Genomic DNA, 13,906 nt, shown 5'->3' on the forward strand with positions numbered 1-13,906 from the left:
CAACTTGGAGCCCTCTCTCGGTCATGCAAGCAGTCACCCAGCTCAGCTTCACTGCTTATTCGCATGCGCGCCTCCTGCCAGATAGCTGATTTTTGGGTCTTTGCTGCGCATGTGGGAGAAGCACAAGGGGTGGGGTTTCACATGCATATGTGTGGGGGTCGTGCATATGAGCGTGGAGGGTTCTGCATGCATGTGAGGTGGATGGCAGTCATGTGGACCATACAGGGGGTTGCAGCATGCCCCCCATGCCCTGTTTTTGATTTCAGGAGGCTTCAGGGAGGCCTGCTAGGTCCAAAATGGGGCACGGGGGGTGTTGCGCACATGGTGGGGGAGCGGGAGGGTTTGCATGCATGCACAGGGATGTGGGGAGTGCGGGGGGTCATAAGCATATGAGCAGGGGTGTGGGGCGCATTGGCACACGAGGAGAAAAGGGTTAATGATCCCTATCATAGGACATACTATAGTCAACCATGAAGGCCCATTTCATCTGCCACACGCAATCTTTTTTTTTAAAGGAAACAGAAAATATGACTTGGATGGTAAACAGAGAGCAGGGACGTGCGGTCAGGGGAGGCAAGGGAGGCAGAGCCTCACCTCTCTTCATGAAATAATAGTATATAATATTAGTAAACTTTACACGGGAAAAGACCCGAATACAACAAAACCAGCATATATATATATATATATGTATTTGTGTTACAACCCCTGGTATGACTAAATATGGGAGGAAGGTCACTACTCCCTCTTTCTGTCCTTCGGCTTATCACAGAAGACCATGCAGGCAGAAAACCATCTTTTTTTTATTTTTAATGTTGCCTTTTTTATATTTGTGTTGTATTTGTACTGATAAATACTAGTCTCTCTTTATTTATTTATCAGTACAAATACAACACACACACACACACACACACACACACACACACACACACATATATATATATATATATATATATATATATATATATATATATATGCTGGTTTTGTTGTATTCGGGTCTTTTCCCGTGTAAGGTTGAGATTGTCTTTGCAATGTTTCGGCAGGATCACACCTGCCATCTTCAAGCTGTGGGCTTAAAAAATTTTATACAACAAAACCAGCATACCTACACCCGTGAAAATCTACGAAAACAAATATATATATATATATGTGTGTGTGTGTCTGTGTGTGTGTGTGTGTGTGTGTGTGTGTGTGCGTGCGTGCGTGCGTGTTGTATTTGTACTGATAAATAAATAAAGGGAGACTAGTATAGATCTATTTCGAGTCTCCCTTTATTTATTTATCAGTACAAATACAACACGAATATAAAAAGGCAACATTAAAAATAAAAATTTGGTTTTCTGCCTGCATGGTCTTCTGTGATAAGCCGAAGGACAGAAAGAGGGAGTAGTGACCTTCCTCCCATATTTAGGCATACCAGGGGTTGTAACACTAATACATATATATATATACACACACATACACACACATCCGCCTAGCCGCACCCGGGAGCTGCGGAGGCAGGAATGTTGTTCCCCAGTCGCTTTCGTGGCTTCGTCATCCGGGAGCGTCGACAACATTTCAGCCTCCGCAGCTCCCGGGCGCGGACGGACGGATGTAGCCAGAGCGACGCTGAGGCAGTCCGGGCGGACGAAAGAACGAGCGAGCGATGGAGGTCCTTGGTCGCTCGCTTGCCAGACTGCCTCGGCGCCACTCTGGCTACGTCCGTCTGTCTGTGCCCGCGAGCTGCGGAGGCAGAAATGTTGTCAGCGCTCCCGGATGATGAAGCCACGAAAGCGACTGGGGAACGACGAGAACCTTCCTTTGCAGTCCAGCAGAGGCAGGAAGGTTCTTGTCGTTCCCCAGTCGCTTTCGAGGACTGCGGAGCGCGAGCCAGCGGAGCACGCTCAGGAAGGCGGGGAATGGGATCATGTGTGCTGGAGGCTAAGTCAGCCTCAGCTTCCAGCACACGTGGTCCCATTCCCCGCCTTCCTGATGACGTCACCAGCCTCACCAGCCATAAACCTCACCGCACGTCACTGATACATACATACATACATACATACATACATACATCACACAAGAAGTCAATGGAAACTATCAACAAAATGTATGAAGTTTTTAAAAAATGTTTTATTGTTTTTGCATTTAAAATAGTGCAGCGCACCAAAGCCGCTATAGCCATACAATCACAGTATATACACATAATTTCATCTATTAGTTGTCAGTCTACTTAATACATTATCTATCCTTCTATACAATCACATTATTTACAATTTGTTCCAGTCTTGTCACCTTGTCTTATACCAATAATAAAATCTGTTCCAAACTTCCTAATATTCTGACTCCCCTTTATTTTTTAATTCTAGGGTAAGCCTATTTGCTTCCGCACAAGCCAGTTTTTTTCTAATTATGTCTAACTCTGATGGGATACTTTTCCCCCCAATATTGCACATAGGTTATTCGCGCTGTAGTCAATACATGGATAACTAAATAAAGCACATCCTTCTTATACCACTCTGGTATTATGCCTAGGAGGAAAATTTCTGGTTTCAACAGAATTTGATCCCTCACCATTTGTTCCAGCCATAATTGAAAATACGAAGTTTTGATGAACTCTCCAAGAACATTTTCTCTATCCCTAGTGCCTTAAAATGAAGGCGTGCAATGTGGGAGTTTGGCTAAATTTTTAAACATAATGAGTTTACTGAAACAGAATTCCAGATGATTTCCCATAGGCTTTCCACCAAAAACATTAGTTTTGGTGGTACAGTTCAGTTCTTTAGGTTTATTCTAGATGACTGCATTTAACAATCTCTTTCTCCTTAGAGAAGAACAAATGGCCTTCTGCATCTGGTTTCATAAATATACCAAAAGGGAACAAAATAGTTTCTTTTCTATGTTAAATTTCATAAGTTGCTTAGTAGAAAAACCATATAGATGTTTGAATTTTTTTTGTTTTTTACAATCCTACACTGCTGTTGGTTTTTGGTTTATTTGTTTTTGTTATACTCAGAAATGGTCTTATTCTTATACATTCTGGTTTTCAGCAATTCAGCAATTCACAGGTCACTATCTTAACTTAAAAATCTGCTTCTGTGCACTGTTATAACATCATCATTGAAAAGAGAGATCTTTATAGTTACAGGATTGATTAGCAGACAGCTGTGAATCACTACAGTTTTCCTTTAAAATGAATGGGAATCCATGTGTGTTACCTATGGTCATTAATAAGTCATCTGGCTGACTTAGTATTTGTTTTAGAAGATCCACTAGAATCCAGTCCAAAATTAATTCAAAGATTAGAAGAATATGGGGAAGTGGCAGGATTCAAAATTAATAAAAGCAAAACAAAAATGATAACTAAGAATATGACAAAAAAGCAAGAAGAGGAATTGGAATTAGTGACTAAAATGCAAATAACTAAGACAGTGAGATACTTGAGGATTTGGGTGTCAGCAAAGTATTCTACAATTAAAGACAATAATTCTAATAAACTAGTGACACAAATAAAGATTTGGAAAGTTGGAAAAATATCCAGCTATCACTAATGGGATGTATAGTCACAATTAAAATGAATATTTTACCAAGAATTTTATTTTCCAGAGAGCTTTGAATCGGATCTGCTGGGGAGTTTGCCTCGCTCTCCGCAGGCATCCGAAATGCCTCTCCTTGTGCCCTATCCCTTCAGGACGGGTTCCAGTCCACAAAGGACTTCTTGACGACGGCTTGCCGGCTGGGTTTTCACTTAGCTTAGTAGAGCTCGCTATTTCCCCAGCCGTTTTAGCCGCAACACTTCCAAGTTCCTCAAGAAATTGCATTTTTTGTTTGTGTCGCAACATACTATTTCCATTTATTGGCAGATAATGGATCTGACCAATAAGATCAGTAATAGATCTGACCAATAAGACAAGCTTGGAAATAACTTATTGCCTCTTTCGTTTAAAAAATTTGAAATCCAAGGCACGCTTGCTTTTATTTTCTGGTACAATAATGGCACATGTAGTAGCTGAACCAAAAATAAGTTTCAAGTAAGAAGCATAAAGAGCTAACTTCATACAGCAGATGGCAGTAGTTACTTATTACTTGAACAATGGGAAAACATGTGGATGAAGGATTTAAAATTTACATTAAATTATAATTTAAAAGAATTTTTAATTAAATAATGTGCCATTCATATTTAAGACCTGATAAATTGTAAAAAATATATAGAAGTATTTCAAATGTATGTTTGAAATGTAAATGTAAAGAAGAAACTTTTAAACATCTTTAGTGGACCTGTGATAAGCCCAACAATACTGCTTACAATCACTCATAACCTAATCACTTGTCTTGACTATTGCAATGTTCTCTACACGGGGCTGCTTTTGAAAAGTATTCCAAAGCTTTAATTGGCTCAAAATGTGATGGCCCACATAGTTTTGTGCAAGCCTAGATTTCCACTTATGTTACCTCTCTTGCAGGAGGAATTGGCTGCTGATTTGCTTCTGGATGCAATTCAAGGTTCTGGTTGTCACCTTCAAAGCCCTACATCATTGGGACCAAGTTATTTGAACAACCATTTTTCCCAATCAGATCTATTTAACTCACCAGAGTGCGAGACAAGAAATGTTATGGGTTTCTTCTTTTAAGGAGGTCCAACTGATGGCTCCCTCCATGTGGAACATCATCTCAGCAGAGATAAGATTGGCCCCCATTTTGACAGAATTGTTGCAGAAAATTAAGGGACTCAGATTTTGGGATCAAGGAAAAGTTTTATTTGGCGCCAAAAGTTCAGAAAAAGCTAGTCAAGGCAAGGATTTAACATCTGAATGAGGTTCTTAGGGAGAAGCGTGTTCTTATAACTTCCTCAAAACAGTTAACACGGAAATATGCTAAAATATTTCTATTGGCAAGGCTCCTTATTGCTAGGCAGAGAAGCATGCAGGAAGCACTAGTTTCATTCTGATTTATGTGGTTTTAACTTTGCGCTTTGACTCAGAGGTGAGAAAGCTAGTCTGTAGTTTGACATTTTAAACTTCCTTTGTTCAAACTTCAAGCCTAGAAAAACATCTTTCACTTTATAGCACGGTAGAAAGGACCTCAGGAGATCATCCAATCCAATCCTGTATCATTTCACTCTTATGTCCAAATCTCACTTTATGTCCTGCCTTATTCCCCCCTTCAAGACTCTATTTTTAGCTGCAATTGAGTCTTGCCTCTTATTGAGCCTTGTTATGACATTTGGCATTGTATATGGCAAGATTAATATTTCAACAGTACATATTAGTTAATGCAAGCATGTAATACAATCAGTTCAGGATAATGATACATAGCTATGAGAAGAAAGAGACAAGTAATGCATGTAGGGTGTTTCTCAGACCTCATTCTCTCAAGGCACCTTTTCCAGTCCCCAGGGTGCATGTTCCAGTCCAATTGCTAGGTAAGCAAAAATATGCATTTTCCCCACATAAGAATAAGACTCCAATTTCTCATACACACACACACCTATGTTCATGGAGAAGGCATGGGCCAGGAGGTTCTTTTCATTAGTCCAAGCCCCCAAGGTCCCTGCCATGAACATGCCAGTTGTTGTTAAGTCTATCCCCGTTAGGAGACTAGAGTTCTGCAGCGGAATATAGTAATGAATAAGCCGTTGAATAGTCACTCACAGCCACCAAAGGTAAAACAAAGAATAGCTTTACTTGCGTAACAAATATAGGATAAATAGTCTCCAAACAGACTATAAACAGTCTTGAAGTATATACAGTCTATTTACACCTCGTTGAAGTTACAGTTGCTCAACTCACAATTCACCATCTAGATAGGTAACTTAGTTACAGACTAGCCACCATCCAATACACGGTTTTCTCTCCAATACAAAGCTCATACAGTAATAGTCAGGAATAGTCAGGAACAATCAGGAATAGTCAGGAACAATCAGGAACATCAGTAGCTGGGGGGGCATAATAGTTCCTTCCTCCTTATATGACTGCTTAAAGCAATTAGCATCCAATTACATCTCTCTAGCATTTAAAGTAACAGATACATTTGTTACAATCATGGCTTAGATACATTGCCAAGCCAAGACTAGGGTTACATACCTAACATTCTCCCCTCTTGGGTTGTCAATGTATTTACACACAACTTCATATTTTCAATCCATAATCATCATAGCATTTTTTGTATTTTATAGCACCTTGTGCCTTAGTAAAATGGTCAGCTATATTGTGTTCAGACATATAATATTCCAATGCAATCATTTTACTTTGTATACACTCTGTTCCCATATCAAGCAACAATTGTTTTTAACACACAATACAGTACATAATGTAGGTTCAAGATACAATGGATAATGCATCCCTTATCAAACATAGAACCTTTTATATCAACATCGCCAAAACTCCTAACTCATCGGGGTTTACTTAATTCCTTTCCATAATGGTTTACAGAATTCCTATTTACTCTGGTTTTACGCTTATATATCTGTTCGCGTCCCCTTGTATGTTTACCTGAAGGTAAATCAGCCTTGTCAAGCACTCCCAAATCCTGCAATGACTTAAACTCCCTATCCATTGCAGCTTGCCCTACCTTTTTATCCTCAGTTGAATACGTAGTCAGCTCATTGTATGTAGCAGGTACCTTATCCACCTTACATGCAACAGATGCCTGATACCTATCAGGTGGCTGCGTTACACGGGTTGACCTTCTGGGTAACTCAGGATTTATAGGTGGACTATCCTGAACGTCCTCCTGCTTTATCACTTGCTCCTCCTGAGTAGACTCCTTCCCTTCATAACTCGTTTTTGGTATTCCTGTTTCATTATTTTGGTCTGCTCGGGTTTCAATTACTACCTGATTATCAGTTTCTAGTTTGTTCCAACCAACATGCTCCAGAAACTTTGCATTAGCACTATGGTAGATCTTTGTTGTCCCTTGTTCCCAAAATCTATAAGACCTATGGTTTGAGTCATAACCTACAAATATTAACTGCCGTGCACGAGTTTGTCCCTTTGATCTGTGCTGGAATATGAACCCATGCAGGAACTCCAAACATATGTAGGTAGCTAAAGTCAGGTTTCTTACCATGCCACCTAGTAAATGGTAATTCTCCAGTAAAAGCATTTACAACGTTGTTCAGAAGATGATTAGCACACATCATTGCTTCACCCCATAGCTTATCCGGTAAACATGAATCGGATAACATCGTCCTTACCATTGCCTGCAATGACTGTCCTCTCCTTTCCACAAATGCATTGTGTTGAGGTCTGTATGGTGCAGCACATTTATGCTCAATCCCAGTTTTCTTTACCATTTTTTGGAAACTTTGGTTTACAAATTCAGTTCCATTATCAGTTACAATGGTAACTACCTTAAGTTTTATTTTTCTCTCAGCAAACTTTATCCAATTGCAAAATTGCTGAAATGTCTCAGTTTTGTCCTTCAGTAAGTAACAAAACCCATACCTGGAATAATGGTCCACAATACTCAACACATAACATGCACCCCCAATACTTGGTTTCATGGGACCTATCAAATCTGCAAATACTACTTCTAGAGGTTTCTCAGTCTTAAAGCTGTCTAGCCTGTTTGCAGAATTAGCCTTACTCTTTTCCTTACTGCAAACGTTACAGTTCAAATACTTAGTACATGGCTTCAACTTAATTCCTTCCACTAGTTTAGCCGTTTGCTGTAATGTTTTAAAGTTAATATGCCCCAGACGCCTGTGTAACAAATGTATGCATTCATCATGCGGTTTAACATTTGTATACACAGAATTAACTACACTTTCATCAGCCATTACATACAAACCATTCTTTAAATTAGCAGTAACCATTTTACTTGCTTTCTCTATGAGACATGTATCTCCTTTAAATGTTACTGTGTAACCGATACTGACTAAAGCCCTTACTGAAAGCAAATTGAACTTAAGTCTCGGCACATATAACATATGCAATTTCTCCTTTACACATTCACAGTGAGCAGTTCCTTCCTTAGCTGCCTTTAGCTTTTGCCCATTAGCCAAAGACACATGTTGTTTGCTTGCAGACATTTTAACAAAGTTATGTCTATTCCTAGTTATGCACATCGACCCTCCACTATCTATAATCCACATATCGTGGTTTACAGGTGCATTACCTAACCTAGTCAAATTAATGTTAGCTTTCTTCTTAGCTTCTCTAGAGTTCTGTGCCTTTGCCTTCTTGCAGAACCTAGATATAACCTAAACATTTCTTTACAGTGTATGCTGATTGAGTCAAACTCATATCCTCAGTTTGTTCTTCTCTCAATGTTTCTCTCTCCACTCTCCTTCTGGACTCTTCTAACAGTCGTGATGTTACATCAGTCAATGTTAGGTCCTGTCAGGATAGAACCTCGAGAGATGAAACAAACCCATCATAACTCCCATCCAGCGACGACAGTATAATGTAGACCTGGTGCAGTTCAGAAAATACTAACTCCTTCTCATGCAGCTCCTGGAACATTGCTTTCATGCAGTTCAAATGAGCCAACATGTCACTTCCTTTCTGGAGCCTTGTTCTGAACAGTCTACGTGTCAGATTAATATGTGCTCCCACAGTGTCTCATACATATATTCTTCTCAACGTATCCCAACACTTCGCAGCTGATTCCTCACCACAGATATGTACAAGTTGTTGGTCCGCTAATGTGAGTCCAATGATGCACATTGCTCGTTCATTGGCCCGGTTAAACTCAGCTAACTTCTTGGCATCATCATCATTCTGTGGATCCCAGGCAGACACATCTGGCAGATTACGCACAACATTCCATAGCCCTTCACTTCGCAATAGCAGACTGCATGTCATGGACCATGAAACGTAGTTTGTGCCATCCAGCCGGGTGACGGACAACAAATTCATCGCCTGTTTTTTTGCCATCATCTTAGGGATATTCATTACCACAAATAGCTATCTTGTTACGGTGGTGTGCAGCGACTACAGCTTCCCTATCGCTACTAATGGTACTCTGGGCAGACTGGGCCTTGAACCAGTGGTCAGACTGGGCCCATAACCAGTGTTAAGTCTATCCCCGTTAGGAGACTAGAGTTCTGCAGCAGAATATAGTAACGAATAAGCCGTTGAACAGTCACTCACAGCCACCAAAGGTAAAACAAAGAATAGCTTTACTTGCATAACAAAAATAGGATACATATTCTCCAAAAGGACTATAAGCAGTCTTGATGTATATACAGTCTAATTACACCTCGTTGAAGTTACAGTTGCTCAACTCACAATTCACCATCTAGACAGGTAACTTAGTTACAGACTAGCCACCATCCAATACACGGTTTTCTCTCCAATACAAAGCTCATACAGTAACAGTAACAGTCAGGAACAATCAGGAATACCAGTAGCTATCTGGGGGGAGACAGTAATAGTTCCTTCCTCCTTATATGGCTGCTAAAAGCAATTAGCATCCAGTTACATCTCTCTAGCATTTAAAGTAACAGATACATTTGTTACAATAATGGCTTATATACATTGCCAAGCCAAGACTAGGGTTACATCCCTAACATTTGTAATGGAGTTTCTTGCTTAGAGTCCTTTTGCTTATCCCTGAGAACTGGACCTTCAAAGAGATAATGGGAACTGGTGTTTCCAAGGCAGAATAGAACACATAATCCTGATGACGATTGAATCGAGAGCCAGATTGGGAATCGGGGTGGCTAAAATCGCCTTGGGCAGTTTTCTGTTGTCACATTCCCTCCCCATCTGGTAATGGTGAAAGGTGGCAGAAGCGAGAATGTGACCTTCTATTGGAAGAGGTTGTGGGCAGAAGGAGAAATACTGCGGGTTAGTTTTACGTCCATAAGTGTCTCTCTAGGGCTAAGATATCATTCTGATGGACATTGCTCTTCTGCCAGTGACCCTACAGGAATGCCAGATTCCTGATATAATTGGACACACACGGAGGGTGACTCTAGGATCTCCACGCCAATGGCTATAGGGCTAACAATGGGAAGGCGGTCATCCCCAGCCTTTTGAATGCATTGTAAAAGTCACCTTGTAACTTGGCTTCTGCCGCTTCTCCATCTACCACCCTTCTCAAGGACCACCGTGGCCCTGGTCTTTACTCAAAGGTCTGGCTCTACTGGAACAGCATTGTAGGATGAAGGGGCAGCAGATAAGCACAGCCAGCATTTCTGGCCTAGGTCAAGGTCCGACTGATTAATAAGGCTTTGACCCAGTTCCAGTATTTTTAACATATAGTTTCCTTTTCTCAATTGTTGCAGGAGCCCATTCTCCCTTTGTTCTACCCCACACTTCAATGGGATTTTCAGGCGCTTGTCTTTAGGACTTGGGGTTGGCTTAGGTCCAGGATACCATCCCCACTGATCAATAATGCATTGTTGGCGGGAGCGAGCCTGCCTCAATACTTCTTTATCCACCAACTCCAGGCCTCCCATGCCCAGCAACCAGATCCTGTCCTGTTCTTTGGGATTTCCACCATCCCTGGAGCCTCCTTCAAGGATGAAGGGAGTCACTTGGGAATTCTCACAGTATTGGGAACTACTGTTCAGGATGTTATCACACAGTAGGTCATAATTGTCTCTTAAAGGGAACCTTTCCAGTCACAATTTCCTCAACTCACTTACTTATGAAACTATCACATCAGGAAGAAGGTGGGGATCTGATATGACTCGAGGAAGGGCAATATCAGTTTTGGGAGTACCACAGAACCAAATCTTATTTGTTAGATACAATGCCCACAGTCCTAGGACTACTATTGTACTATAGAGAGCCCACCCCCAGGTTTCCTCAAACCTAAGTGTCCCCAGGGAATTCATACACAGGGCCTAGTTACCTGCGGGATCGCGTCCTGCCCCATACATCCCTGCGACCCACTCGCTCACACAGGGAGGGGCTACTCCGGGTGCCGTCCTCTAGAGAGTGCCTGGGGACGGTGCCCAGGAGTAGGGCCTTCTCTGTGGTGGGCCCTACCCTTTGGAATGACCTCCCCCCAGACATCCGGACAACAACCGATCTTCGCTCCTTCCGTATGAAGCTGAAGACCTACCTGTTTTGTCAAGCCGGCCTGGCATAACGTTACTATCTTGCCACCCCAGGTCATTTTACAATGGGAAATTTTGTTTTTAATATTTTTGGGGTTTTAAACTTTGTAAGTATGCTTATTTATGGACTTATTTTTACCTCCTCTGCACGATTTTATGGTGCTATCTTGATTATTGCTCTGTATGTCGCCCCGAGTCCCTGTGGGGAGAGGGGGCGACTAATAAGTTCAATAAAATAAATAAATAAATAAATAAATACTGGTCTCTGTCACAGTCAATTATTTTTGGCATGGCACCTGTCTCTCTCGGGAAGGGGTGATTCCAGAAGAATGAATATCCAATACAGCAAATCACAATAAGGGTGAGCAAACTCACTAAAGCAATGCAAAGTGCAGTTATGGCTATGTATGCTCGACTTCCATTCCCTGACAGGTACACAGCCTTCCTAATACATTTTACACCTAACAAATAATAACTTGTCTTCCTCCTCCAAATCTTCAGCCATACGTTGAGGGTCAGCTTCCAGGAGTGATTACCAGTAAGACCTCTTCTACCCTGTATGTTTTTTGCCCTTGTAGGACAGTTATAGGGGGCGCTTCTTCAAGGATACCACTAAAGGACGGGCTTCATCCTGGTCTGCCTCCCAATACTCATCAGCAGCTGGCTTAACTCAAATCCAATGAATCCAAGACTTGGATTCCAACACTCTTACTGGAGAACACATGACCACAGTATGCAGGCCCTTCCACTTGGGTTTCAAGTTCTCTCCTTTCCAGTGTTTTACCTATACTTGTCTCCCACCTGGATATTATGACTAGAGGTGCTCAGGAATGGTGGGCTAAGGGACACACAATATTGTTGGATTTCTTGTATCTGTTTGTTTAATTCTCCCACCATCTGACTCACCCATGAGGCTCCTAGTTAGGCAAGAGGGTGGCCAGATTTAGGGCATTTGTCTGTTTCAATGTCACTTGAGGATTATAAGTGAAGAGAGTTTGATATTTATAAATTAGTTGGTTGCCCAAAAGTCAATTTACTAGCTTCCTCTATCAGAAGAGCAGTGATGCTGTATTATTCTTGTGAGTCCACATAAAAATTAAAAGGTTTCTTGAGGTTGGGAAGTTCCATAACAGGAGCTTGAGACAATTTTTACTTCAAGGTTTCAAACGCTTGTTTCTGTTTCCGCTCCCAAACAAAGGATTCTTTTTCACCCCCCTTTGTAGATTCATAAAGTGGTTTGGCTAGCAGGGCAAAATTGGGGATCCATTCCATCCTGTCTTTGGGTTGTTTTGTGCACAACAGAGGCGGGCACTTTCTTTCCAAATAGCCGCATGAGCACGTAAAACTCTAAATACATATTTTCTATCTGTGTAGACATTAACCATCTTCCCTTTTGCCAGCTGGAGGGCTCTTCCTCTGACCAGGCATGGGATTCTAACTACTGATCCCTCCTTGTACAATTCATCTGGCAGTTCCCCTGGCCTCCCACTCTTTCTGTCTAAGAGCCTCGGCGAGGAAAAAATGTGTTTCCTCTTGTCTTTTGAAGTTCCTTCTTCTCTGAAATTTGAGCCCAATTAATATATGCTTTGTATGCTAATTCCACAAGTTCAGAGATGCCTTTCCTTGGGCCCTCTCTGTCTTCTGTAATTTTTGCCCTAATGTCATCTGCAGGCTGACCAATGAAGATCATATTGACCATTCTCTTATTTTCTTCAACCTTGGGATCTAATTCGTATATTGCCTAAAGGTTTGATAAATGCATTCTAGGATTTTCCCTGGATTTTTATCCTGTTTCTTTTGAATGTGATAGACTTTCCTTAAGTTCTTAACTTTTGTTTGAGTCCTAACAAAACTAAGGTCCAACCATTTTGCAACTGAATGGACTGAGGTTCCCAATCTGGTTCCTTCAGTAACCATGTCCAGTCTGGATCTTTTGCATGATCCTTCTGCAAAGGCTTATTCATGGTTCCCTTCACCAACCTTCTTTTCTCTGGGGTTAATAAAATTTCCATCAAACTTTGTATGTCTGCCCAACAGTGGTGGGTTTCAAATTTTTTAAGAACCTCTTCTGTAGGTGTGGCCTTCTTTGTGGGAGTGGCTTGCCAGCCATGTGACTGGGTGGGAGTGGCTTGCCAGCTATGTGACTGGGTGGGCGGGACGAACTTGTAAAATGTGGTGAAACTCACTTAACAACACTCTTGCTTAGCAACCAAAATGTTGGCTCAGGAACTCTGGCATTTGAAGCACGCAAGTCTTAAAGCTGTCAAGTTACAAGACCCTTGCACCCCTAATCCTTTAGAAAAAAAACCAGGGGTGTTCAAGCTTTAAGACTTGTGGACTTCAACTCCCAGAATTCCTCTTCTCGCTCTTCATCTTGATGATATGCGGACGGGTGGGAGGAGGGAGCAGGAACTGGTTCTAAATGGCACTGTAGATTTGTGGAACCTCTTCTATAGAAGAGGAGCCCTATGCATGCATTCCTTTTGAGTGCTCTGTGCTTGCATAATATTTAGATTGGGCCCCAAGTTCATCCTGGAAGATATGATATAAATCAAAACAATAATGTTGTTAAATATGTCAGTTTCCTTCCTGTGTTCAAGCATGATTCTAGTCAGTACCACAGTTTATTGATGTAGCTCCTGGTGTAAAAAGTTTTCATTTTATAAACAGCAACAGAATTTAAACATGTTTTGAGGAAGAGCCAATGTCGCGACGATACAGACGTGCGATCTCGATGCTCCGAGACCGCAGCTGATACTTTTGCCACTGGGTGGTCCAATTGGACCTAAACTGTCCCGCAGAGACGGTGAACAGGAAGAATACGTCTTGCTGATCTCAGGGACATTGCAAAGTCCCTGATCGATCCAAGAGAAGTTCTTCAAGCCGGTGACAAAAAATCTAGCCATTAAGCTGATG

The 13,906-nt window shown here is 41.5% G+C and overlaps 1 protein-coding gene across 9 annotated transcripts in view; it reads left to right on the forward strand.

Annotated features, from left to right (window-relative positions):
* AMPH (amphiphysin) overlaps positions 1–13,906 on the forward strand; it is a 180,185-nt gene that overhangs the window by 15,697 nt on the left and 150,582 nt on the right. The window lies entirely within an intron of this gene.

This window comes from Natrix helvetica (assembly GCF_964273705.1).
Source record: "Natrix helvetica genome assembly, chromosome: Z".
In the NCBI taxonomy this organism is placed as follows: domain Eukaryota; kingdom Metazoa; phylum Chordata; class Lepidosauria; order Squamata; family Natricidae; genus Natrix; species Natrix helvetica.